We start from the raw sequence: 5,000 nt of genomic DNA, 5'->3' as shown, positions 1-5,000 counted from the left end.
GGTTCTCGTCCGATCACCGAAGTTAAGCAACGTCGAGTGCGGCCAGTACTTGGGAGGGTGACCACCCGGGAACCCCGCGTGTCGTTCTCCTTTTAGAGGGTGGAATACTGTTCTTAATATTTTGAAGAAATGGAATGAATTTTTAATTTCAAAAAAAAATGTTGTTTCTTGAAGTTCTTTGGCGCGCGCCCTTTAAAGTGGACATCAACGACGATCTTACGGCTTCTAACGGAGAGAACGGCCATATCACGTTGAAAACACCGGTTCTCGTCCGATCACCGAAGTTAAGCAACGTCGAGCGCGGCCAGTACTTGGGAGGGTGACCACCTGGGAACCCCGCGTGTCGTTCTCCTTTTAGAGGGTGGAATACTGTTCTTAATATTTTGAAGAAATGGAATGAATTTTTAATTTCAAAAAAAAATGTTGTTTCTTGAAGTTCTTTGGCGCGCGCCCTTTAAAGTGGACATCAACGACCATCTTACGGCTTCTATCGGAGAGAATGGCCATATCAAATCAAATCAAATCAAATCAAATAGTTTATTGTGTGTACTTTACATTACATTTCACTTATTACTTTTTTGTGTTTACTAGTACACTTGCCCTTCTACAAAAGCATAGCTCTTGTGTAGAGGGCACAAATATTTTGTTATTAAGAAATAATTTTTTACCTCCAATCGAATTTACCGTACAGTCAAAAAACAACACTAAAACAAATTGCTTATAGTCTCATAATTTTCCAGTGTCCAATTTTTTATCTTAAATTTATATGTTTTAAATGACGTTTCATTTTTTATTTCAGATTGTAATTGATTAAATAATTCTGACCCATAATATCTCGCATGTCTTTGACTCTTACTCTTATTCAACTTTGGTGTGATAAAATTAAAAGAGTTCAGTGATCTTGTTCCATATGAGTGTTTATACATTAAGTCTGGCTGACATTTATATTCAAACATTTTAGATAGTACGCTAAGTGTATATATTTGTCTTATGTTTAAAACTTTAAACTCAGAGTACAATAGAGAAGTAGGGTATAATATTGGTTTGAATAGACAGGTTATTATAATCCTATTTTGTAAACGTTTTAACGGATTTAACACAGAATTGGTAGCGTTTCCCCAACCCAATATACCATATGTCAATAAAGATTGAACTAATGAATAATATACTGTTTTTAACAAACACATATTTAAAATATCACGAAGAGTTAACAGTCTAAATAAACTAAATCTTAAAATCTTTATAAGGTAATTTATATGTGAATTCCATTTAAGTTCGTCGTCAATGTAGATTCCAAGGTATTTCCAGACTTCAACTTTTTCAATTTTTTTTTTACATTTACAGTTTCGGTTTATATTAGTACTACATATTATATAGTCGTGTAAAAATATTTCATAAGGTACAGAATTCTCTTTTTCCGAAAATAAAATATATTTTGTTTTATCTACGTTAAGGCTAAGTAAATTTAACTGTAGCCATTGATTAATCCTATACACGCCTATGTTAGTTTTAGTTACAGTTTCATTCCAATCATTTGCTACAAATACGAGTGCTGTATCATCAGCAAATGCAAACAAAGCATCTGAAATATTCATTTTACACATATATTTATATATACAAGAAAAAGTATTGGTCCCAATACCGTACCCTGGGGAACACCACACTTTAATGGTTCTTTAGTGCTATTATATTTAGCTATTCTGACAGTTGAATATCGATTACTCATATAGGATATAAACCAATCTAGTCCTAATCCACGAATTCCAATAGTTTCAAGTTTATTAAATAAAATTTTATGACTGATCGTGTCAAATGCTTTGGCAAAATCAAGAAATACTGCAGCTACTTTTAAATTTTTATCAAGTTTTCCAGTTATTAATTCAGTAAAATCAAAAATAGCATCATTCGTGCTTTTACCCTCTTGGAATCCATATTGGTTATGTGAAATTATATTATTTTTACCAAGAAAATGACATAATCGTGTTTTCATGCACTTTTCGAAAAATTTTGAAAAATTACTTAATAACGATATTGGCCTATAATTTTTTAGTAATGTTTTATCTCCAGCTTTATATATTGGAATTATTGTCGCATTTTTTAATATATTTGGAAATTGGCAGTTTCAAAGCTTAAGTTAACTTTGTATGATAAGGGGGCAGCAATAAATAAGTTAATATTTTTTAAACATTTAGTAGTAAATTCATCAGGTACTGAAGAATCTCTTCACCTAGTTATACAATCTGATATTTCAATTGGATTTACTGGGTATAGAAACATAGATTTTAGAATTTTATCTGGTTCATTTATATACTCAGGGCAATTTGTGTTTGCATTTAGTTGAGAAATTTTACTCGCCATTTTTAAACCAACACTAGAGAAATATTCATTGAATTTCGTTGCTACAATTTCTGGATCTAAAGCTGAATCTATAATATCATCATCAATTTTAAGTTTTATACTTTCGTTATTATAATTTTTTTGCTTATTATTTATAATTTCTTTTATAGTTCTCCAAATTTCCCTTGTATTTTTATTATCTTGCTGAATTTTATTTCTATAATAGTTATTTTTCGCCTTTCGCATAACTGTTGTTAAAGTATTCCTATAATTTTTAAATTCAGTCTTAAGTTCTAAATTAAAGGGTTCTCTAATCAAACATCTATGTAATCGATCACGTTTTTTAATACTATTAACTAAGCCCTTAGTAATCCATGGCTTAATTGGCCTATTTTTTTTATTAAGTGTCACATCTTTCCTAACCATTTTCGATAAATTCATAAAAAATCGCAACGTATCTAAAAATTCCTCCATAGCTCTATCTACATTTACACATTTTAGAACATTATAACACTTTTCATATTGTAAAAGCATTTTCAATTTATCGTAGTTTAAATCGTATGTTGTAGACTTTTCTTTAATTTTTTCTGAAGATTTTTTACTGTTTAAATTTAGGTTAATTAAAGTCGCATAGTGGTCAGTTATAGCCGTTACGAATACACTAGTATAAATATTACAGTTTGGAATTTTCTCGCTTATTTTACAAAAGATATGATCAATACAGGTTTTTGTTTTGTCAGTTACTCTGGTGTATTTATTAACAAATGAAACAAACCCAGAGCTAGTTAGAACATCGAGATATTCAGAGTTTATAGTTCCTTTAGCATTGACCCCTATATCAATATTTATATCGCCCGCAATAATATAATTCTTATGTGGGTCATTATAAGAAGCTAACTCGGTTTCTAAGTCAAATACAAATGAGGTAAGGTTAGAATTAGGTGAGCGATAAATAGCTAACAAATTGCATAGTATAATATCATTTGTATTACTTATTTCTATCTTCAAGCAATTACTTTCTCCTATTGTTATATCAAGTTTTTTACCCTGATATTCTTTTTTAATATATACCATCAAACCATCTGAACGATTATTAAATTTTTCAGAAGAAAATAAGTTATAATTTTCTATGCAAAACATTTTCAAATCTACTGAAGGTAACCAACATTCTGATAAAATAATAACATCAAAGCTTATTTTTAACTCAGTAAAAAAGACCAAAAATTCATCAAAATTTTTTGCAATACTCTGTATATTTAACTGAATAATTTTAAATCCATCAACATTAAACAAATCATAACATTCTTGAAAATTTGTACTAATAAATTCATTATTATTGTTACTATTTATTTGAAAATCTGATTGTAGAAAATTTCTATTCATAGGACAGTTTTTAGGGTTTTTTGTCTTAGCAATTTTAGTCCTCTATAAGATTTCAATCTATTATTTTTTAATAATTCCCTCGAGATCTGACAATTTTTTTATCTTGAGTGCTTTTAAACCTTCCTCTTTTCGGATGAAAATTTGGCTAGACGCAACCCATTTTTTAATTCAAAAATTATGCTTCTCGGTTTGCTATTACCACTTCCTTCTGTCTGTTTTTCATAAGCCCTATATCCTTTTTTTAAGTATTCTTTTTCAAAGGTTATATCTAATGACCTACATATTGCCGTCGCAATCTCTAAAAAAATTTCGTTATCAGTTTCAGGTAGTCCTACAACTTCCACATTATTCTTAAGCTTGTCTTGTTCAATTTCTTGTAGCCTACTATCAATAATACTCGTTTTCTTCTCTAATTCAACGATTTGGAACTTTAGCTTGTTATTTTCGTCTATCAAAAAATCATTTACTTTTGAAATTTTATCGATATCACTACAAAAATCACCTATTTTTTACTACAAAATTCAACTGTTTTCTCAAAGTCTTTTAACTGTGATGCAATTCTATCGAGTTTATTTAATTTTATGTCCATCATTGACAGTTTATTCAGAATTAATGCTAGCTCACCATTCCCATCGTTATTCTTATCTGCATTTTGATTTCCAACACCAGATATTTGTTGCTTGCAGTCTTGGCATATCCATGTAGATTTTCTACTTCCCAGTTTAGCTAAATTACTTTCCGTCTTAATATTAATACATTGTACATGATAAACCGCACTGCAATCTCCTTTACAGTCTATAGTTTCTTTTGGTAGACCAAGCGGCTTAGCACACGCCTTACAGCTAATTTTTTCCTTTTTTTTCGTAATCTAGTTAATATCACGGAGCTATTTTCTTTGCGACTGACACGCACGGAGGCCACTTGATATTTAACCAATCTAAAATTTAGATTTTTGATCATATCACGTTGAAAACACCGGTTCTCGTCCGATCACCGAAGTTAGGCAACGTCGAGCGCGGCCAGTACTTGGGAGGGTGACCACCTTGGAACCCCGCGTGTCGTTCTCCTTTTAGAGGGTGGAATACTGTTCGTAATATTTTGAAGAAATGGAATGAATTTTTAATTTCTCAAAATAATGTTGTTTCTTGAAGTTCTTTGGCGCGCGCCCTTTAAAGTGGACATCAACGACGATCTTACGGCTTCTTTTGGAGAGAACGGCCATATCACGTTGAAAACACCGGTTCTCGTCCGATCACCGAAGTAAAGCTACGTCGAGCGCG

General features: G+C 31.1%; 2 non-coding genes and 2 pseudogenes across 2 annotated transcripts in view; all 4 read left to right on the top strand.

Moving 5' to 3' along the window:
- Positions 1–90, top strand: part of LOC149928660 (5S ribosomal RNA) — a 119-nt gene extending 29 nt beyond the window's left edge. The window contains exon 1 of the ribosomal RNA XR_016475197.1: positions 1–90. This exon is cut by the window's left edge and continues 29 nt beyond it. This is a non-coding gene — a ribosomal RNA (5S ribosomal RNA).
- Positions 91–233: 143 nt separating this feature from the next.
- On the top strand, positions 234–352 carry LOC149928659 (5S ribosomal RNA). Its single transcript, XR_016475295.1, has one exon. It is a non-coding gene; the product is annotated as a 5S ribosomal RNA (ribosomal RNA).
- Positions 353–4,668: 4,316 nt separating this feature from the next.
- LOC149928658 (5S ribosomal RNA) lies at positions 4,669–4,787 on the top strand (annotated as a pseudogene).
- Positions 4,788–4,930: 143 nt separating this feature from the next.
- LOC149928657 (5S ribosomal RNA) overlaps positions 4,931–5,000 on the top strand; it is a 119-nt pseudogene continuing 49 nt past the window's right edge.

This window comes from Leiobunum rupestre, chromosome 9 (genome assembly GCF_980474605.1).
Source record: "Leiobunum rupestre chromosome 9, qqLeiRupe1.1.hap1, whole genome shotgun sequence".
NCBI lineage: Eukaryota > Metazoa > Arthropoda > Arachnida > Opiliones > Sclerosomatidae > Leiobunum > Leiobunum rupestre.
The sequence above is the reverse complement of the archived record's forward strand: the minus strand, read 5'-3'. Positions and strand labels throughout refer to the sequence as shown.